We start from the raw sequence: 24227 nt of genomic DNA on the forward strand, positions 1-24227 counted from the left end.
GATGCTTGTAATCTTGTTTGTGCAAAGATCAAGGAAGTTTCTTTCTTTTCCATTTCCTTTTAAAATGTCCTAAATATCATTGGAAAACCTTGTAATAATAGTAGCTGAATCTTAGTAATTCACTGAGAGTTTTGCCAGTAATGAGGCTTACGGATTCAGAAACTCTTTCTAATACTGTGGCTTGCTCTTATTGCTGTTTTTTGTAGAAAGACTTCATACAAACTTTATCACAAAATAACTGATTATTTAATGTAACGCTAATATCTTCTCCACAATAGTTTACAGAAACTCATGTAGTAATGGCATATTGTGTTGTGTGTTTGGTAAATGAACTGTCGGTTCTACATTTCCTGTTGCCTAGCATGGCTTTGTCTTTAATTTAGGTCAATTTCAAAGCTCAACTAAAAAATTGCTTGGCCAATGTAAGGGAAATAATAACTAATTTTTTTTTTAATTTATTTTTCATAAATGTAATGGTGAATCTACCTTAAAAAGAAGAAAAAAATTTAATGAGTATTTCAGCAAAGGTAATGTCAAAGCAATAATACTGGCAAAGTTGCAGATGTGCTTATAGATAATTTTAGAGAGAAGGTATTGTAATCTTATAGTCAATACAAGATGCTAGACAACATGGGTACACAAATGAGAATTGTCTTGAATATGCATTTCTTGTTCCATGGAAGTTCTATTACTTTCAGGCACTTCATCATAAAAGTATCATAAATTTACTTAGAAAACCTTGTGGAGAAAAAAATTCTGAAATGTTTCATGTGGAAATTCTTTGCTATAAAGTAGGAAAAGCAACTGCTACTGCAGCTTCCAACTGTTTTTAACTAAAAATGTGGAAAAAATAATCAAATTGAGAATTGAACTTTATGGGCTGTTAAGGGGGAAATATGGCCTGAAACCAAAAGCGGTCTAATCAGATGGGACAGAAAATTGACAAGAAGGAATTGAAAGTATCTATGAGGTGAGCCAAGAGGGAGAGTGTTTTTTTCCCAGAACTGTGAAAACTTTAAGATAGGATGGAAAACGGAGACAAAAGACTCAAAGATTTTTTTCCTTTCAGTAGATGAGATTAGGAAGGACTTGTGATTAAGTGAACTGGGAAGGAAAAAGCAGTGAAAAAGAAAATAATAATTAATCAAATACTGATTCACAGTGGAGGCAGAAATATTTTAGAAAGAGAAGCGAAAAACAGGGTAAGGAAGTAAATTCCTTCATGCTGGCAGTGGAAGACTGAATTACTAATGAAGAGATTTAATATCTTTGTGAAGGGGTTGAGGACTGATAGTAGTTTGAAAAATAGGAATTAGACTTTGTATCTCTCTCAAACTGTCACTAGAATACTTAGTAATTATAACAGTCTGGCACACATAAGTTCCCTTAATGCTCAGGTAATTTCCTGTATTAGTAATTTTCAACTGGTTTGGTCTTTCAACTTCTCTCATTTAAAAATACCATTCAGTAATGCAGGGGGGCAACAAGATCAGTATTACCAATGTCACTGTACTTTTGATTATGTAAAGTCTCGCCCGGCTTATCATGACAAAATGCTGGATTCTCATTGCTAGAACTTAATTAATTCCCATCGTTCTAATTTGATTACCTCTGCAAATTCAGTTTGCATTTTAATGGTGAATAGTGTTTCAGAAGATAAATACTGTCTGGATTTTCAGAACATAGGAGATTTGTGCAATTTAGTTGCCTGGCTGTTTCCTTTTATATTCTTTTTATGGTTTTGTTTTCCTTTTGCTTGTAGAATATAATGCATGATGTAAAATCTGATTTCTATTAGGGCTTAAGTCTGAACAGATTAGATAGTGACATTGCACCTTTGTTGACTTTTTTATGTTATGAAATCATAAGTAATTCAGATTTAATTTGAAGCTTCCTTTCTGTGGTAAAATGACTGCTATTATTCTCTACCAGTTTTTTACCAATCACCCTATGTAACCAATTAAAATGTTATCAGTTTAGGGGATACTATTATTATTTTTGTGTGTGTGTGTGATCTAGAGGCATAGTTAAGTATCTCTTGCAAATGGAAACATTGTCAGTGAGGTTAGTAAAACTGCTGAGAAAAAATGTCAAGAGTCCTGCTGAAGTAATTTGGGACAGAAGATCACGAGAAATCTCAAGTATATCTGAAAAACAGCGGGAAGAAGTTGAAGGTCTCTCTTCCAAGGCTACTAAGCTCTTGAATATCTTGAAATATCTCTGACCTTGAGACAAGTAATACACTTATTACTGCCTCATTATATTCTATCTTGCACACAAAAAATTACGTCTACTGATGTAAAATGTATCAAAGGTATTTCCTAGTGATACTTCAGTGGGAGTTTTATTTGCACAAATTAGATGAATTTTGTGTTGTTTAAAAAAATCTGATATTTGAAGTTGTTCCCTAGTCTGGAGCTAGTTAGAGATCAGAATTTTGCTGTCCAGCTACTGATATATTTCATATTTCTAATGTTATTTACTGTATTCAGGTACCAGGTGAGGTCCCTGAGTTTCTCTGGTGCCTGACACAGTCAGTCCCAGCCAGCTCCAACAGCACAACCTCAGGATGTTGCCAGGTCCAACAGCCATGGGTGAGCACCTCAGGGAGAGCATGGAAATACCCTACCTGAAACAGGGCAGGGTGTAAGGAGTAAGGGGCAGTGGAAAGATGGCTGTTAGGGTCTGACCCTAGCCCCATCTGCCAATCTCTTATATTGGAGGAAGGAGATAGAGACATATCAGGAATTGAGTGGTGAGACTGGGCCTAGGAAGACGGCAGATGAAGAAATATGTTTTAATGTTGTCTTTTTTTTCTCATTACCCAAAATTATGTTAATTGTCAGTAAGCTATTTTTTTCCAGGTTCAGCATGGGTAATGGATAAGTGATCTCCCTGTCTTTACCATGACCTACACAAGCTTTTCACCTTATTTTCTCCTTTCCTATCAAGGAGGAAGGAAATTAAGAGCAACAGAATGGATGCCTAGCCCTAGGCAAAGACAACACACCACCCCTCCTTTTGAGGCATGTGCAGAAAGCAAATAATCTATTTTCAAGACCAAGTAGATAGTGCTCTTATATGTTTGGTGGTCCAGCCACATAATCACTCTGATGGTCTTTCACTTTACTTGGTCTTTCTTGTACTGGGCAGTCCAAAACTGGATTCAATTTCTGGATGTGTTACTTTAAGTGTCTGTTGTTACCAAAACAAGACATACATTTATTTTAACATATCACTGCTTACTTTGAAATGAAACATCATTTTTGTAAAAGAGTTTTGCATTTGAGTATTCTTTGTCACAAAAGAAATAGAGGTAGAGAAAATTCAAAATAGCACTTGTTGTTGGGTAGCCAGACAAAAAGGGTATGAAGCTGTGAAAAAAGAAGTTAATTATAAAGGTCAAAAGTGACTACTGAGATTAACTGTTATTACAGAGTCACGCAGTTGTCGGGATTGGAAGGAACGTTCTGGAGATCAGGAGTTTGACCTCATACTAAAGAAGGTTCATTACAAGGTTGCACACAAAAGTGTCCAGTTCAGTCTTGAATATTTCCAGAAAATGAGACTCCACACTCTGTTCCAGTGCTCTGTCACCCTTACAGTAAATAATTTCTTCCTCATACTTTAATGGAACTTCCTCTGTTCCAGTTATTGCCCCATTACTCCTTGTCCTTTCATTACAGAACACTGAAGAGTGCCTGGCTCCATTCATTTGACTCCCATACTTTAGATATTTATAAACAGTGAGGAGATTCCCTTTCAGTCTTCTTCCCTTTGGATATATAATTGTAGCATTGTGGAACTTTATAACTTCATATTTGTCTTTAGCTTTTAATGAAACTTAGGCTATTAAATTAGCCTTCAAGAAGCCATTCAAAGTGAATACAACAACTGAAGAGCTGTAGATCTAAGCAATATCTTTGGTAGCTTTTGAATTAACAAACAAAATTTAACCGTTAAAAAAAAAAAAAAAAAAAAAAGGCAATATTTTAGTTCCAGCCATTGGATCTTCCCATGCACATATCTGGCTATCATTGAAGTGAAAACAAATAAAAAAACAAACAAACAAAAAAAAACCACAAAACTTTGATCTTTTTTCTCTTCTTTCTGTAGACAAATAGAGTACCACAGTACATAGAAACTGCAAGAGAAACAAGTTCATAAAAATTTTTTGTGTAACACTGTCAGAGCATCATTTCAGATGTTTGCAATCCTTAATTTAAGGACACTGCTTAGTGACACAGTAGTATTCCTGGTCCTTTCAAGAAAAATAAATGATGTGTAGGAAAAAAATGGAAAAAAAATGGAAAAAAAAATGGAAAAAAAACAAAAAAACTATATTTATATTTTGAGGGAAAACAAATCAAAAAACAAAAGAATAGCAAATTGAAAATTTATGTCCCTTAGCAAAAGAACCCAAACAAATCAGCTGTCAGAAAATTTTAGAGGAAACAACAGACCTTTTCAAAGGGATTTCTTAGCTGCTTGTACTACTTGTACATACCTATAGTGGACCAGGAGATCAGTTTCCCCGTGCACTTTTCTTATTTATTTTTAATGAAAGTTAGATAAGGAAGAGCAGAAGAGGGGAATTTTGATCTTAGTGAACTGCTACTATCTAGTAGTAGCTGCATAATCTAATTCCCTACAGGAGGAGGAAATCTCTTGTAGAATGCAAAGTTTCCCCTTTTTGGAAGAAGTGGATAATTCCTGTAAATATTTTTTCAATGTTTTCATACTCGAAACAGTTTATTAAAAATAGATTGGAAATAACTGGAAATTGTTAATCATTAAAGAATGAGTACCTGCTTAAACTTAAAAGCATTAAAAATACTTCTCTTGATTCTGCTCTCTTACTGTCATCTCTCCCTAAGTTATGTTATATACTTCTGGTTTTTATGCGAAGATACTTGAGATCTGTTTTCCAAAACTTTTATTTGTCTCATTCAACAGAATGTAATCTTCTCAATTAAAATAAATAAATGAATAAACAAACAAACAAATAAATGAATAATTCCAGGTTTATTTTAATAAAACTGTACAAAAGATTAAAAGTTATAACGCCTCTTTGACAGGAAGGAATACATATATATGTATGTATACGGGGATGCCCACCTGACATCTGTTCATGATATATGTTGCCAGCAAAAGTCCCTTAATCTTTTCATATACAGCACTGATAATGTCATTGTGCAGCATCAGCTTAACACTTGGAACTAGGATTATAGAAGAAATTTTAGTTTGTTGTTTGAATTTGCAGTAAATCTATATTCTTCATTAGAAAGATGTATGTCTATTTGAAAGGGCTTGACTAATTGCTCAAGGCTGTTTAAGGGATTGGTTGATTTTATTCCTGTATTCCTAGTATGTATCTTCCATGTTTTTGCAAGTTTGGTACAAGGCAGATTTCTAATAGCTTCCTCTTCCTTTCAAGAGAAAATAAATTAAAAGAAAATAGATTTCCATTTTTTTTTTTTAATGCACTTTTAAGTACTTTAATAACTTTCCTCTAACTTCTATTTTTTTTTTTTTACATTGACTTCTATTAAAAGCAAACAATAAATGTCTATGTAGCACTTTTTTATGTTTGTCTTTATTACTTTGGATTTTGATTCTGTCTTTCTTGTTTCTTTCCCTAAGGTTAAAAAGAATCTTTCACAACTGAGTAAGATTTTCTTAGTAACTGGCATTATTAAGATAAAGATTTTAAAATGAATTTAGAAAAATTAATTAAATTCAAAAATCTGGGCTTTCAGAAATTCAGTGAAATACAGTCAATTAACTTGGAAGAACCGAAAGGTCATGCTGCTGGCAGGGGACGGTCTTTGTAGATGACTCAGATCTTCTGCATTACTTTCTTTGCTGTGACTTTGTATTTTCCTCATCAGCTTACTGCTTAAAGTTTGAGTAATTGTTTGTGAACCCTTTGTGCAAGAGGTAAACCTTCTGTTTCTAAACCATGTACACATGCACAAGATGATTTTTTTTCCCTTTTCTTTTTACTATATTGAACAGGCATTTTCACTGAGCTGTCTTGATCACACAGATATAAAATGCAAGTTGTCGTATTCATCCATCCAGCTGTTTTGGAAAAGAAGACACAAGCACTGATACTAATGTAATGTATCTTGTAATAATCTTCTGCATTTCTCTATTTTATAATTTTTATTTGGTGAACTGTATAAAAGTGTACTTGTTACACAGCATTATTTAATGTGTCTTTTCAAATGCAAAGGAAAACAAGACAAACATTTTTACAATACTACAACTGGAAAGCTTAAAGTTGATGAGAAACTCTCACATCTGTAGGGAGGAGGAGGCTGTAGGGGCAGAAAGTGAGAATATCTTACTTCAGTTTCATCTTGAAAAGGTCCAGTGTTTAGTGAAAGAAAGGAGAGTGGAGATTTGTGAAAGGAGGCACAGAGACTGGAAGAGTACCACACACTTTAGAGAAAGTAGAGTTGGGTTAATGGCCAAAGAAAGAGAAAAAAGTAAAAAGCATTCTAGCCTTGGGCTATACATCTTTGTAGTGGTCAGAAGACACTGATGTGGCAGACATTAACTTGCAACTTGAGAGTACAGAGAAGAATTCAAAGTGGAGTGAAGAGTGAAGAATTTAAATTGTTCTATTTCTTTTCTACTTAATGCATGCTCCAGTCAGTTCCACTACGACATTTCTTTTGGATGGCTGGTATAACTCAGAAAATTGCTTTACCTTCTGCAAAGCAAAGCAGTAGGATTAATGTTAAGAAAGCATTTTAGGAAGCTATACTACAGCCATTCTGTGTTGGTAGCTTGCTCTCTCAGAAAAAAATAAAAGTGAAGAAGTATTAGATATTGGACTGAATGATGAAAAGCCTAGCAGACCAAGAATCAAAGCAGGAAAACAATTTTCCAATACGTTACATCACCTATCTGGTAACTTTCTGGTAAACTGTGTTTTGTAACATATTTTTGCTCTTTTTTTTTTTTTTTGGATCAATGTACAGCAGTTCTGATGTGACTAGATATTTCTAGTGTAAAAAGAAAGAGTGAGAGAAGATGCCAGTAAGAGTGCAAATATTTTTACTTTTGGTTGGAGGTAGAGAGGTTCTGCTGTATTAAATATATGAAAAATTAGTATCAATTTTTATTTTCTTTAAGTTCTAGAATATGTTTCCCAACAGATTTTAAATACCCTAGAGTGTGCTGATAGTTTGGAAAAGAAAATGAATACTGCCAGCAGCCTTTCCAGCTTGAAGACAATTTTAAGAAGTATTGCTGTCCTAATAGAAAGCTTACTATTTCCTCAGAGAAAGAAATGATGAATTTTGGTAAGTTATGTCCCACTCATATAATTTTTCCTTTGATCAAATTAGTGCAAGGTTTGATTGTGAGATAAGTGAAATATTCTTTTGATCTTCTATAATAATGTAGCAATCATGTTTCTCTTATTGCACATGATCATTAATGCCACTTTAATATTAAAGCCTTACTCTCATGTGAATGGTAACCTAACATGATACTATACAAATCCAGGCAAACAACAACTAATGGCTGGTGGTGTATGCTGGTGTCTAAGCCTCCTTAGCATTCTGAAATTACAAAACTAGGTTGACAAATAGGTACTAACTCACTATCTTATCTCAGTTATTGTAATGGCATTAAAGCTTTTCTTAACTAAGGTCTCAGTCTACTAAAGTATTCTGAGATAAATATTAAGAATAGTTAATGCTTCTAACGCAAACTCATGCATCATCAAAGTGAAAGAAAACCATCTTTTCTTCCAGTTATTCAATCAGTTTGAAATTTGAACTCACAGGTAAAATCAAATAATGTTTTCATGGGCTAAGAATATATGATTGGTGTGAAATTTTAGTTTCAAGGAGCCAGTAAACTGAAGGCCTTCTAGATTTTATGTTGGCATAAAAAATGCAAGTTAAAAAAAAAAAAAAGAGTTTTTAATAGATCATGTAAATGAATTTAATTTTTAAAGGAACACTTCTTTAAATTAGTGTAAGACTTAGGAGTCTGTTGGAGACTAACTGCCAGTGTGTTTGTTTCTTTTGGTTGATTCACTTTTTAAGCTAAATTACACTGGAAATTTAGCATTCACTCACCCTTTGTAAAACACCAAAAAAACACCTCATTTAGGAGATATGTTACAAATGTCATAACACCAAGAAATATTTGGACAGCATCTCTCATGGCATAATACAAAGTATGTACTCACTACGAATAGCAGTTAGTCATCTCCCTCTCCCCTTCTTTTTGATGCACGGAATAGCATTTTATCCTCCATATTCAGTATTAATTGCCTTTTGCATAATATGCATCTTCCCAGTTACTGTAGTTACTCCCTACAGTATTTTTTTTGCTTATTATATTTTATTATTGTATTTTATTTGTTTATTATAAGCTGACATGCAGATCTTGCAGATTTCCACTTCCCACACCAAAATCTGCTGACATTAAAAGAGATGTTTATTGAATGCATTGAATGCAATATTTTTCCACATGATATTTCATAGTGTGTTTATGTGCAGATATAGAGCTATTTTATTTTATGCATATACATTTGTTTTTAATGTATCATGAAATAGAACCTTTGTAAGAGTTTGCATATTATTGTGCCAAAATTATATGCATCACAAAATGTGATGTGTGTATTTGTATCAAAATGACTTTAAAAATTACTTGAAAGGAGATTTCAAACCTCCTCTGAACAGGAAAAATAATATATACATATGGCTATGGATATATATGTTTTCTTTGATTAAAATAAATGTATCTTTATTCAGATAATTTATTTTAACTTCTAAATTTATTTAGAATTTATTTTAACTTCTAAACTGTTATTCAACTAAGAGATTTACTCAAGTCAAAAATGTTTTGAGTTGTGGAAAACTGCATTTTCATCTCAAGACGTGAGTGCCTCTCAGGATGCATTATAATGTCTTTGGCTTCAGTTCCTTACTGCATACTGGTTTGGCTGTTTTAAAACTGGAAATTAGTTACTACTGTGTATAAAATGACCCTGCCTAAGGCTTGATTTCCACACTCCTTCAATGAACTGGTAAGAAAAGGATTTTACAAAAATAAAATAAAATAATTAAAATTTTAAAGGCTTGGATCACGTCCAGAGACGGGCCACAAAGGTGAACAGAGGGCTGGAACATCTCTCCTACAAAAAAGGCTGAGGAAGCTGGGCTTGTTCATTTTGGGAAAAAGAAGGTTCCAAGGAGACCTCATGGCAAAATTCCAGTACTTAAAAGGAGCATATATACAGGAGGGAGACTGATATTTTCACAATTTAACACTGACAGGACAAGGGGAAATCGATTTAAACTAAAAGAGGGGAGATTTAGGTGAGATGTCTGTAGGAATTTTTTTACTCAACGATGAGACAATGGACCAGGCTTCCCTGAGAAACTGTGAATGTTCCATCCCTGGAGTAGTTCAAGGCCAGATTTGTAGGGACTCTGGCAAACCTGTTCAAGTGGCTGGCAAGAGGATTCGGACTAGATGATCTTTAAGGTCTCCTCCAACCCAAGTCATTTTGTGATTCTATGATACATACTATTAAAAAAAAAAAAAAAGTGTTTTCCTGGTCACTTTTGCATATGTACGCAATTCTACACCATTCTTAAGAAGGAAAAAAAAAAAAAAAGACAGTAAAAAACATTCACTTAACAAGAATACTTAACAAGAAAAGAAGAGTTACAGTATCTATGTCTTTTTTCTGCAGACAGCACTGTTGTAGCAAATACTTTGCTGTATTATTTGACATTTGTCACCTTATTCTGAAATGGAAGAAGAGGCTTTGGGGCATATGTAACCTAGCCCTAACCTACTGTATGTGCCTATAGGTACCCTAGTTGGTTGACAAGTTGTTCTGGGCTCTGAGAATAGTAATCAGAGAATTATTCTTACAGAAAATGTCACAATTATACTACTTTAGCCCAAACAATTTTTTAAGTTATTTTTTTCCATGTGGAATCTCTCAAAGTTGTGATTCTCATGAAAAAGCAACAGCCACTACAGTTGGAAGGATTGTGCTATTGTCCTGACTGATTCTTTCACTCGCACACACACATATTTTACAAAGCCTGCTTTCTCTTGTAAATATTGATCTTCTTATGCAATGCTTAAGAGGGAATGAATTATGTGTGCACTCCTGATTAGACTCAAAATGGTCTGGTTTTTAAATTTGATATAGAAATTTCCTGAATTTGGTTAACATGTAAATGTCTGATCCTCTCATATTTTAACAAATACACCTAATGTACACTTTCCTTCTTTATCAGTCCTTGTTCTTACCTCTTTTCCACAAACAGAAGAATTTCTGAAGCTGAAACTGTGTAGTGGTTCAGAAGAAATGTGGTAATCCATAGAAAAAACTGTTCATACTCAAGATAAGTAGATAATAAAACAGTGAAATAATCTCCTTTTTTTTTTTTTAAGTTGTCTTCCTTGACGATGAATATTAAAGGCTGACTTCTACCTTGAAAGTAATACTAAATGCAAATTTCAGAGTTTTCAAATAAGGCCTACATCAGTACTGTTTGAAATCATTAAATGTTTTTAGGTAAATTACTGTTATAATTAAGTAGTGTTTAAAGTCCTTTTTATCATACTGTATCTAAGTTTTAAAAATCTTCCAAGGAAAGTAAAGGCTTTTATTTTAAAAAATATATCACCTTAGAGATGTATAGTAAACTAAATGATAAAATAAAGCAGATCTTGATTTGGCTCTTCACTTACATGTATATTCTCAGTGTATCAGTAAGAAAGTCACTGGGTACATGACCTAAATGTAATATCTCTGTTATATGACAGAGATTAGCCTACAAGGGTAACTCTGTAGCAGTACCTATCGTCTTTTAATAAAACACAATGTTCTTGCATTTCTTGGTTTTTATTTTCTCAGAATCTGAGGGGACACATTTAACTTACACCTAGAAAGTCAAAGACATCAATTCTAAAAGAACAAAAACTTCAGGATGTGACTCTAATTTAAGAGCACTTCTTTTTGGTATCCTGGTTGTTTTAAGGAGATTAATTTCTATTCCTTATATCTGCAGAGACTGAAAGTGAGAGAGAGGAATTAAAAAAAAAAAAAAAAAAAAAAAAAGCTTCTGAAATAATGTGCGCTGTTATGAAATAACATAATAGTACTTCGGCAGTATGATGTGAAATTAGACTAACAAGGCTTATTGCCTCCTCTGAAAAACCTGACTTTCTCTTAGTACGACCCAGAAAAAATGTTATTTTGAGAAAAGCAGCGTGTCTCTAATAAAGAAAGAGTTGTTTGGGATTTCTTTTTGCTTTACTGGTGACCAATGAAAGGTTCGTCTAATCCTAATTTTGCAGTCACTTCTGTTCTATAGGCTAGAATGTTTTGGAGGAGTATTTTGGCCAGTGTTTCCTGCGTTAAGTTTCTTTACTCAGTGAAAAGTTCACTGCTGCTCTCTGCAGGCACTGTTTCCATTGCTATCTGAATCTGGAGTAAAGAATTACTTACTGCAAATCCTAAAACTATCCCTCCAGCTCCAAATAAAATAAAAATTTCAAAACATGTTTATAAAATATTATGCTCCTTAATACCCTTGGTAGAAAGCATGTACTTCTGGTAAATCTTTATATTACTATTACTGTGAATATCCATTTGCTTTGTAATAACATCAGCAAAACATTTCTTGCAGTTCTTGGGAAAACCAATGAATAAAATCAAAGTGCTGCTATTTACTGAAATTATTTCATATTCTTTAACAGCAATTGAAGCATTATTTCTCATTATGTTTCTGTAATGGTTTTCTTTTCTTAATTCTCATAAATTTAGAAAATATTTTGTGGAAGGTAAGTAGGGATTTGTAGATCTGTGTAGCTGGTAACAACAAGGTATTTGATTAAAAGCTATGCTTAACCAATCAGGAGGAATAAATAAAATATCATATGCTTTTCTGGTCAAATTTAACAAGTATTGCCTGAGTTCCAGTGGGGGGGGGGGGGAAAGTCATTTGAGAAGGTGAATGATTAATTATGCAGAAGAAACACAAGGAAACTGTAAGCTTTGCATGAACAATTTGCAAATTGAAGGTGAAATTTATTCATTCTGTAATTAATTTCTCCACTGTAGTGATGAAGCGATAAGTGATTGGCCAACATTCACAAAAGAAGTTGATGATAAAGATTCAGCAGAGGTGATTATCTCTAGAATTTGCCCTGTGCAGTTCTTTAGTTCTGTTAGACTAGACAACCTTAACATTTTACAAGCTATTGTATAATACCTATAGTAGATTTTTTCTGTTATTATCAGCTTCTTCCTACTCACATATTTTTTCTGTGGCAAAGACATTAACAGTGAGAGTGATGTTTCATGTACCATCTTTTAGCCATCACAGTTTAGTGTTGGTTTTTTTTGTTTGTTTGTTTGTTTTGTTTTGTTTTTTTTCTGACTCACGTAAGTTCATCAACTTTAGAAAAAATCAGGACAGTTCTTTTCTCACAATGAAAACTAGGAAACTGTCACTGTAGTCTCTCTGAGTGTCCTGCACTTTCGACTCAACTGTCCTGTGACCTACATCTGAAAAAAATTTCCACCATTTTTTTTATTTATTTAAAAGCAAAAAAATATTTAATAACTAACTACTTAAAAAATATACAATGAATGATTCTGCTCTTCAGGGTTCTGTTCTTTTGTCCACATATCTTAATTACTAATTCAGTGTATGCCATTTGTGACAAAATTAATATTAAAAACTATTTTCTTGCTCCTAAAAAACTGTGCTAATAGTCTCCCGTAGGCCTTCATTATACCTTATAACTTCATGTTATGCTGCACAGTAGCATAATTAAAAAATGTCAGAACTTGGAACTCTTGAATCCTTTCTTTCTTGGGGATGAGAATGGAGCACAATAAATGACCTAATGAGAGAGTGTACCCAAGTCTCTTGGCTGCTGTCCAGTTTGCAGATAAGCTGTAAAAGGCTGTTGGCTGTTTTGGGTCTTCCTTATTTAGGTTATTTTTATTTATTTATTTATTTTATGTTGCTGTCCTGAGGCTAAAATTTTATGGTCTTTTAGAAAGATGTATGCAAAATTCATTTCATGCTACATTGTGACATTTTTGAAAGAAAGGAGAAAGCATTAAATGACTGAAGTGTGAATAACTATTTGCAGGTTTACATTAGTATTCTTGCTGTATTGTGATGAAATTATGAAGGGCCAGAGCTAGAAGGTAAATTCACTGCCTATAACTTTAAGGTCACTTTCTGACTCCTGTATAAATACCTCATTAAAGAGGAAAATATTTCTAGAAATGTACTTGTATTTTATTCAGTATGTTCCTGCTCGTGCATCAGTGTATTTTTCAAAAGCTAAGAAATAACATTCTAGTGAAAAATATGTATATAGAGACCAGAAAATCCTGAATCTTGACATCTACTTTTCAAATGATATCAAAGTAACGATTCCTAAGCTTCCAGTAATAATGAAAAGAAAACAGCTCACATCTGTTGTTTTCAAAATATGTAACAAAAAACAAAAATAACACTTTCATCTTTAGTTGTGCCTGAAAATATACAATTTATACAAAAAAAAAAAAAAAAAAAAGAGTTGCACATAAATAAATGTAAGTTAATACATAATGGTCTTAAAACATTTTTTTAAATGTTAAACAGTTTTTAACTTATTCTATCTGCAATATTTTTCCCTCGTATCATTCCAACTAAGCCACAAAACCCAGCAAGGAATGAACAGAAAATGTGTTGTTTTTTTCCCACTCTGTTTAAGTACAACCAAACATAAACAATTAAAAATAAAATAAAAAAAGAAAAAATATCTACTCATCAGATTTCATAGGCAGTGTTCTGTGCCAACATTTTTTCAACCATTTTTATTTTGGCATCAGATGCTCAGCTGTCACCTAAGCAAAATCTCCTTTCCTTTTCTGTTGAGTCTGCCAACAAGGTTGCTACTCTAATTAGTACCAAAACTGACTTTTGTATGTGCATATTTATGATATGACTACTTATCCATTTGGCATTTGTCCAATGCAATAACATGATTTTACGTAAACCACTAATTGGACATTAGGTGGTGATGATTTCTCATCTTAAATAAAAACTAAATTTTAGTGTAAGTTATTTGCATCCTGATATCTGTTATTTTGTTTTTTTTTCTGATTTGTCCTCTACTAAAATTAGACTTGTCCATAGCTATTGCGTGATATTGAATTGTGATTTAGTATTCTGTTATTTTGAAGTTATCTTTTGATAATTAGCATGTTTCCTTTTTCAGAAAGCCTAATGATGAAGGTACTGTGTGCAGTGCAGATGCTGATCTTTCAGCTGGACTTAGATAAGACAGATACAGTTGAAAAATGAGACATTCTTTCAGTGACACTCCAGTAAGATTCTTCTCTCAATTACAAGAAAGATCAGACTTCAAGGTTTGAGAAGAGGTAACTGTGTCAATCTAAATCTGGATGTGAACATTTGTTAACTTCGGTAATTTGCCCCTGGAGTTAGACTCGAGCACATATCAGTACTTTGAAGTCTTTTCTGCTGGGTGATGACAGTCATTCTTCTTATTGCAGTCAGGAGTTGTGCGTCTCTTTGGCATCCCACTCAAACATTATGAGCAAGAACTCTAACCTATGGTGTTTTTTCATACACAAATCGCTATAAGTCTCCTGACTGATTGGCTGTGGACTTGCACTTGTAGTAGAGGAGCTGGTGATTTGACTAAGTTTCACAGAATGGGGGTAGAGAAAATGTGTAAAACAGATGAATTTAAAGGTTAGAAAACAAACAGTTCAGTTCTGCAGATATTGATGATGGTTTTGCAAGCTCTAATGAGTGTTCTGCTTTTGATATTTTTTCCCTCGTTCTCAGAGAAAAATATTTCAATTCCTGTGGCAAAGTTGTTTGTTCACCCTGGGGAAGTTTAAGATATGCTACCAAGAAAAACAAAGGATGTTGTATGCAATAGCAGCTACATTATCTGGCAATACTTTTCTCTTAAGTGTGATCTTTCTATTTTATGGTGGCCTGTTGTTGAGCTTTTCGCAAAGTAAATCATACAAATGAGAGATTTAGTTTTGTGATTGTGGACTTAACGGTAAACTTCACTGTTAACCCGAGACACACATGTTTTTACTCTAGTGCCTTGTTTCCTTTACAAAAAGAATAATAAAACTGCCTTTGAAAAATCTAGTATAAATTCTGCTGTTTATCACAAGTCTTTTAACATCCTTCTCTACGTAACTTGTTTTGTTTTAGAATGTGACTTTTGCATCCCTCCCCTTTTCTTTTTCTTATTTCAAATTCCAAATTTATCAATAAAACTGAATATTAGTCTTGTTTTCACAGTACTTTCACTCCTTCCAAGTGTTCTGACTTTAAGATATTTATTTATAGTTTTTAGTGCTTTAGTTATTCCTTTTTGTTCTTCAAATCTTAATTTAGAAACATAAAGAGGTAGTACCTAGTGCAAGCATAACCTAGATATGATTATTTAACTGATTAATACAAGTATCGAAGGTGAAGAGAAGGACAGTCTTGGTAATCTCGGCGCTCTTTAACATCTTTTTCAATGACATCAATGACAGAATCGAGTGCAACCTCAGCAAGTTTGCTGAAGACACCAAGCTGAGTGGTGCGATTGACATGGTAGAAGGAAGGGACGCCATTCAGAGGGACCTCGAGAGGCTAGAAAGGTGGGCCCAGGTGAATCTGATGAGGTTCAACACAGCAAAGTGCAGAGTTTTGCACTTTGGCCGGAGGAATCCCAGGCATCCATACAGACTGGAAGGAGCGGTCCTTGAGAGCAGCCCTGTGGAGAAGGACCTGGGGGTCTCAATGGATGAAAAGCTTAACATGAGCCAGCAGTGTGCTCTTGCAGCTCAGAAAGCAAATGGTATCCTGGGCTCCATCAGAAGAGGGGTGGCCAGCAGGGACAGCGAAGTGATTGTCCCCCTCTACTCTGTTCTTGTGAGGCCCCATCTGGAATACTGTGTCCAAGTGTGGAGCCCCCAGTACAAAAAAGACAGGGAGCTGTTGGAGAGGGTCCAGAGGAGGGCCACGATGATGATCAGGGGACTGGAGCGCCTCCCCTATGAAGACAGGCTGAGGGAGCTGGGCTTGTTCAGCCTGGAGAAAAGAATGCTGTGGGGTGACCTCATTGCAGCTTTTCAATCCCTAAAGGGAGCCTACAAACAGGAGGGGAATCAACTCTTTGAAGGGGTTGATAACTGCAGGACAAGGGGAACTGGTTTTAAGTTGAGGGAGTGGAGATTTAGGTTGTATGTCAGGAGGAAATTCTTTACAGAGAGAGTGGTGAGGTGCTGGAACAGGCTGCCCAGAGAGGTTGTGGATGCCTCTTCCCTGGAGGTGTTCAAGGCCAGATTGGATGGGGTCCTGGGAAGCTTGGTTTAGTATTAAATGGGGAGGTTGGTGGCCCTGCATGTGGCAGGGGTTTGGAGATTGATGATCCTTGAGGTCCCTTCCAACCCTGGCCATTCCGTGATTCTGTGATTCTGTGTAATCTGATGCAGTTGTTAAGTCTTTTCCTTCTACTGTGAGGCCTAACCTAAATGGCAGATGGCAGAGAATTTAATATCTCCTGGTGCTTCAGTTTCTCTAAAGCCACTGGGGACAGTAATGACTTTAAGGACATCCTCGTGAGGAGAAATTCATCATTTCCTGTAAAAAGGTCAGATCTCCTGATAGTCCAAGCAGAAAGGAAAAAAATAATTGTAGTCTTTTAGACTATGAGGAAGTGCACTAATCTAGGCAATAGAAAATTCTTATTCACATTTCTATCATGGAGTAATTTTACAGTATTTTTTTTTTCACCAGTTGTATGTCTTCTTTCCGTGCAGACTATCCGATTATGTTTGAGGTCTCACACATTTGAGTACTAGCTTTCTGAGGTCCCTGTCAAAATGCAAGCAACTTGAAAACTTCTAATGCTAAAGTTAGGAAATGCTGAAAATATTGTCCGTCTGGGAAAGGCATTATATTAAGACATAATAGACTAAAGAAGGAACATTTGGTGCGATGTAGACTGGAGGACTGCTCCAAGAATTCTGATCAGGGATAGCTCCAGATCAAGAAATAATATACAGTATGATGGAATGTTAGAGTTTAATGGAGCCAAAGGTACAAAACTTGGCTTTGTCTTTCAGGAAACAAACAAAAATACCTTATGTAGTGTATTTATATTAGTATGTTTGGTTTTGCTGTACTTTCAGTTAAAAGATAAGAAATCACTTTTTTTCTGACACTTTCTGCCTCTCAGATGGATACTTTAAGCACAGATTAAATTGTTTTTTGCAATAATTATGTATCCCATTGAAAACAACTCTTACAGAGAATCCTGACTGCTTCTGCATTCTGAACATTACATTTCTAAGCTAGAGTCTGCTTTTGCTCTAAAAGAATAAAAAGTGTGATTTCAAAATGCTGATTCCAATCCTTTTGCTTGGAGACTTCTGCTACTGATAATAAGACATGCACCTACTGTCATATTGTCCTAACTGAATTATCCTCAAGATTTTCGTTTCTGTTATAGATAGAAATGTAGCCTGAACTGTTTGTATCTTGAGCCCACGTAGATCTTGTAGCCATCATCCTGGAATTTGTTTTTACTGTTATTTTTGATAGGACATTTGAAATGTTGCATGTGTGTTGTTAAAAAACTTCCTTCTCTCTAACAATTAAGTTTATCCCTATGCAATTATAGATACTAACATGAAAATGCTTAGGCTTGCAGCATAAGAACTAATACCTGAATCAGTTGCTAATAAGAAAAGAAAAATCAACTGCAGTCACTCCATAGCTTGATATTCTCAGTCAGAACAGGAACTCTCACCTAATTCCTACTCTGAGCACTACTGAGGACAAGTTTCAAAATAAAGGCTGAGTGCAAGCACAAGACTAGAGTGTTGATTGCACTGTATAGGTGAGAAAGAGGAGGAATGAAAAAGATCTGCTGGTTGCAACTGGATTCAGAAACTGCAATTCATTTACAATCTGTTAGGGAAGAACTGGGGATGGAGGAATGAAAATAATTGTTTTGTTTTGTTCTGGCTCCATGTGGCTTGTGCCTTCTTACTGTCACTCTCTGTTCATTGGACAAAATCATTCTTGTGAGTGTATCACTTTGTGTACTGAAAGCTTGAGTCATATCAGGGATAAAAAAGAAAAAATAGACCCTTCTTGATCTCACAACTCTTTTGCTATCATAACTTCAAAACGTATTTCTTGATAAACCACAAGAGTAGAGTTATTCATAATCTGTTAAGGCTGGAAAGAGACTTAATGTGCATCCTTCTAATTGCATATGAACAATGAATAAGGGTTTAAAAAGTTCTGAATTCTAATATGATGAAGATATGTTGAAATGTAGCATTTCATGTTGCTCTTCTTTTGGTTGGTTGATTTGTTCAGATTTTTTTCTGAGCAGGACTGTGATTTATTGTCTGGTTTTTGTTTTCAAGAAGTCTACAATTTTAATTCTTGGTATTATTTAGATTGAATGTTTTATTTGATTTTGTTCTCAGCAAAAATATTAACTTCTGAGCAGTTGATCTAAAACTGTTTAGCTGTTCGTCTTAAAATGTCAGCATCACATTTGCCAAACGCAAAATTGACACATTTAGTCTTTGTTCTTCCCAGTATATTTTCAAGTAAGGATGGCGTTTTGTGCATTTGTTCATTTTCTTGCATTTGCATATGCATGTACATTGTTATTTAAGTGAACTGGGATTGTACTAAATCTCTTGATTTACCTGTGATGAGAGATACATAAATAACTGTTGGCATATTATAGTAAAATTACAATCATGCAGATAAAGCAAACATCTGAATAAACTCTATGTATAAAAATGTTATTTACCTGTGAACATAGAGGAACATGTTGATGTTAGAAAGGAATAAAACAACAGGCGGTTGTGGTTGTTTGTATCTTTTCCAGTGCAATTGTCACTAGATAGAAACTAAAAAAAGGAAAAAACAAGGGAGACCAAATGTATTTCATGTTACTCCTTTAGAGGATATCTTTCATAGAAAAATTTTGTTTACATAGTCATATGTCATATCTACAAGTAAATTTCATCAATGTTAAAAACAGTGCTAACAGGAAAATAAACAACTATCTGACATAAAAAAGGGGGAAGTCAAATAATAATTCTAGTGTAGTAAATATATATATATATTCTGTTTATTTTCATGGTATTATCCACAAATAATAAATTTTGTACAAATCAGATGACATCTATTCTATTAAAAAAAAATCTGCTTAGTTGCATTAATAAAGTATTATTTCCAGAAAAACTTTCTTCCTGCTCATGCTACTACAAATATAGGGGATTTGAAGAATGCTATCATAATCCATTGTGTTTTATCTCTATCGGTGTTTCAGGGTTTTTTTTCATAATCATTGGAGGAATCACAGACAAGTTTGTATATGATGCAACTGTTTTAGACATTCTTCTTTGTAGTTTCAGCTTGTGTGTGTATAGGCTTTTATAGTTATGATTCTTTAATACCATGTTTATGGATGTTTTTTAGGTAACTATAAACTTTTTTGTTTTACCAAACTAATATTTACTTCAGAACATTTGAACATTCTGATCACAGGACTAGATCACTTATTAATAGTACAAAACAGTTTTGGAAGGTACTAGAAAGTATTCAACCTGGAATAACTAGTGAATGAAGAAACAGATAGTTCATTCCTTCTATGGAAAGACCACAGTGGTCCTTCAATTAGTAAGCTTGTGGTTTACAATAACTGCAAGAAATATGTGTTTGGGTCAAAATGAGATGCTAGAAACTCATAGAACTCTAAAAATATTATTATTTTTTTTCCTGTTATGATAGATCAAAAGAGAATTATAATCAAAGTCAGGGCACTTCCTGGCACAAACATTGCCAAGAGCTGCCTGGAGAATCAGAGGAAGTAGTGCTACTGTCAGAGCAGAAGCTCCAGCTCCAGCTGATACGAACATTGCCAAGATTGCTGATGTTGCTTTTGAGAGTAAGATCTTTTTTTTTTTTTTTTTTTTTTTTTTTCTTAGTGCACATACTCTGAAATAGTTTGCTCTTGCTTCTTTTTGTTCCTACTACTATCTGTGTTTTCCTCCACAGCATTGCTTGACTTGGGACCCTCTATTACTTTATTGCTACTGTCTCGCTCCTCTGTTTATCTCTATTGATTCTCTGTTTTTTTCTTTGCCACAATTTTTTATGTTCTGTTGTCCATCTTTTCATGTCTTCTATTTGGAAACAATCTGTGTTGGATTTGTTGCTGCCATATTTATGTCTGCATGGTACTTACATGGTAAGTTCACAGTCACTTAATAAATATCAAAATGTTCGAATATGGATGCACACATAGTCATTGTAAAAAATAATACTAAGATTTCATACTCAAGCTTGTAGAAATTAGGAAATGCTAGACTCATTTGCTTATCCTGCATCATGATATTCTGTTGCATGATTGTGTCAATGCCATATAATTAGCAATATTTTCTTAATTAAAAACAATGCCACTTTAAAATTATTATGTGTCTAGTTTCCGGCCTTATTTGAAGCATATTTTTATATCTTGCTTTTGTATAACTTTCTCAAGCATTTCTGAAAGGCTATGATGCTGATCCCTTTTTCATAAAATAGAATTTAAGGCATGAAGAGAGACCATGATCAAAAGTACAAGCTGATAGTTCAGCAAGTACACGACAAAGATTTGACTTTCACAATGTTTTGCTCTTATAAGAGCACGTGTGTTGTGGTTGTGAATCAGACTCATCTCTTTACTGAGAAACTTAGGAATAAATGAACATAACAGGCAAATACCTATGAAAGAAATTTGTCTTAAGTAAGTGACAGGATTGGATATGATCTAGTTCAAAGGGAAACATTTTCACTTGAAAACTCTTCATGCAGCTTCATTTGCAACACATGTTCTGGCTTCTGCAACCAAGAAGATAATTTTTTTCTAGACAACTATCGCCTATCCGTAGCTTACCCAGAGGCAATTCCATCCTGTGCAACAAGGAGGGATGTTTAGGGACTATATGAAGGGAGATGGAGAGGAGTTAGGACAAATGTATCTTTTCATGTGCACACTATAATAATCTTTTTTGGCTACATAAGATAAACAAGTCTAGAATTTATTAATTTCAAAGTATTTGATTTTTACTGTTTTATTTTTACGTGCAATTTTACAGAGATTAATAATCAGTCAAACATGGAATAATAACAAGGAGAAATCAGATCACCACGTTCCACCCAGCTCACTGTTAGGTTGGTGTATTTAAAAAATACACTCTGATCTCTCTTTCCTGAGGAATCTACTATGCTCTTTTACTCTTCATAGGCCAGCACTGGCTGGAGAGGATGCTAATATTCTTGAGAAATATTTCCTGATGTGATACTTAGGAAAATGTGGTCTAATTCCAGTTTTTTTTTCTTAAACCTCATCATCTTTCTACAAATTCAACTTTTGACTTCAGGGTTATCAGCCAAATTTGTATCCAGAAATGAAAAACAAGGAAAGAATCCCCACTGCTGACTGAGTAGGTATCACGGTAGGTTCATAATTTTCAGAAGATGAAGCTGCACACTTTGAAGATGGAGTTGGCATAAAGCAATTTCTCAATACTTGGTACAGTCTGAATCCTTCTGTCTGACTTTTTGTTTCCTTTTTTTTTTTTTTTTTTTTTTTCCTTCTTCTCCCCCTCCCTCCCTTTGCCTGGTTACCTTGTTCAGTCTGCGTGAATTTACATCTTTACCCTTGGTCTTCCACTGCTTCTTGCTTGTTGGTTCTTTATCACAATATGTCCCTATTTTATTTGCTGACCAATAAGAACACATTCTAGAGCCTCCACTTCTTCTGCTCCTACCAGTGTTCCTTTATCTTAATGCTATTTGACCTAATCTGTCCCCGTTGGTAAGCTTCTCTGACTCAAAGGCCAGCTGTACCCTGTGGAGTTTCACATTCTGCCTTCAAAGCATGAAGGTTGTTTTACTCCTGTGAGAAAATTTGAGCAATATAATTTTTCCTCATTCTCTGAAATCTCAGTATCATTTTGGCTGAAATGTTTTTAAATGATTTCTGCCTGAGGTGGATAGTCAATGCAGAAAATTTAATCCTAAATAATTTGTTTGGTAAATTTATAAGCATCTATAAAAGGACTCTTTTAATGGGAAGTATTAGGCAGTTTTATAAATAGACTATGATGTCACCTTACTTTACACTTACTGTCGTGCAGGAATAAGGATATGGATGAGTAAATGTTTTGCCTTTGATATCCATATGCTACCAGTATTTAAAAAAAAAAAAAAAAAAAAAAAAAACCCTGACCTTTAAATAGTTGATCATACCAAGAGGAATACGAGTTAGTGAAATGCATGGTTTTTCAAGAACTGAACAGTAAATCCCAAGTTTAGCCCAGTTTAAGGGTGCAAGTGTGACTTGTGGAAACTATGCCTGAATAAATTCATATATCTCTTGGTACATTTTAATGTTACAAAATGTTAACAGAAATGTGCCTACACACACGATGGAGACTAAGTGCACACTGGGTGACTCTGGAGGTCTTGTTCCTGAATAATTCTATTAGGTGCTTTTGTTTATTTTACTTCAGAATTTGGTGCAGTGCTTAGTGTGTATGTGTATACACAAGAGTGAAGTAAATTCTTGTACACATACACCAACTTTCCTTTATTTCTCACTTCATATTTACAACTTAAATAACAGAAGAAAAAATGTTAAGAGGAACTAAAGCTTTTAATTTAATTTCAACACTCAATATTTTGTTCATTTTCCAAAAAGCAGTCCAGCTTTTAAAAACTACTGCCTAGCCATGTACATTAATCTCCGCAGCTTTGTGTCCCCTTTCACTATAATTTATCTGTAGTGCCAAATTGAAAGTGCAACTGCTATTCTAAGAGTCTTCAGCTTTACACTGCGTGGATCAAGCCTGACCAAATCTGATAATTTTAGGAGGCAGAAATGCAGCTGGTAGACACAGAAAATATGGTTCCTTGGACTTTAGTTTCAGATGAAGGTGAGATGTTTTGCCCAAAAGAATGGAGTTTTATGTTCCTACTTTTTCACATATAAATGGGACAGTTTGGAAGACAGTGCAGATGTCTCAATATTGTCAGTTCCACATGGATCATTCGGATCTGTGAATGTCTTTTTATCATAGTGTAATGTCAAATGCTGGCAGAGATAAAAAAGCTCAACTTAGATTCTACACTAACCTCCTTTCCTGTGAAAGAACTGAATGAAGTTCTTTGGAAAGCAGGCTCAGACGGACATATGGTGATACTAACTTTCTTCTTGACAGAGTAATTGGAAAGGGAGAAAGAAAGCAATAGAAATTTCTTTACCATTGCATCGTGTGTATTTCTGTGCCCAAGTATAGCCAAAGCAAATGAATATCTTTGTAATTCTTTGAAAGAATAAAAATCTATCATGGCAGATAACTTTGTCAAAACCAAATTATTTTATAAGCTGTGGTAAGAAGAGTTTGTTTTCCTAACATTTTGCTTCTTTGGTTCTGTCTGTGGTGATGATGTGTTATGCGGTATTGTTGTGTACTACGTATATACTCACTTGCTTTCTACGAAACAGCTGCATTCAGGTGCTGGGCCATTTCTGAGACCAGCTGATTACATTAGGAGGTGATACTCAGCAAGATAAAGATCTTTTTTGTTGCTGTTGTTGTAGTCTTCGGGTTTTTTTTTGTTTTTTTTTTTTTGGTTTGGTTTGGTTTCTTTGTTTTTGGTTTTGTTTTTTGACATCTGAAAACAAGCAAATAAACAAGCAGCCTAATAAGAACCTGTGATCTTCACTCACAAATACATTTTTAAGCTGCTGTTTAAGAGACTTTGACTTTTTTTCTCATTATTTATATGACTTTTTTTTTACAACCAGAGAAAGTTCTTTATGGCACTTTATGGATAGAGCAATACTGACATCCATTGGTTTAATCTTACGTGACTATTTTTTAAATCCAATTAATGTACATGGAACTCTCTACAGTGTCACAAGTGAAAGGACTGGACTTGATGATATGATCTGAGGAGGATTGTGCTGAGTCCAGTTTGCTATACTAGAAACAGGTCACCAGCTCAGATTAGCTTAGTGGAAAGAAGCACATCTGCAAAATAGGAATCCAAATACAGAGACTGAAACAAAATAAATGTAGGTATCACAAGTATCAA

The sequence above is a fragment of the Meleagris gallopavo genome, chromosome 3 (genome assembly GCF_905368555.1).
Source record: "Meleagris gallopavo chromosome 3, MGAL_WU_HG_1.1, whole genome shotgun sequence".
Lineage (NCBI taxonomy): Eukaryota > Metazoa > Chordata > Aves > Galliformes > Phasianidae > Meleagris > Meleagris gallopavo.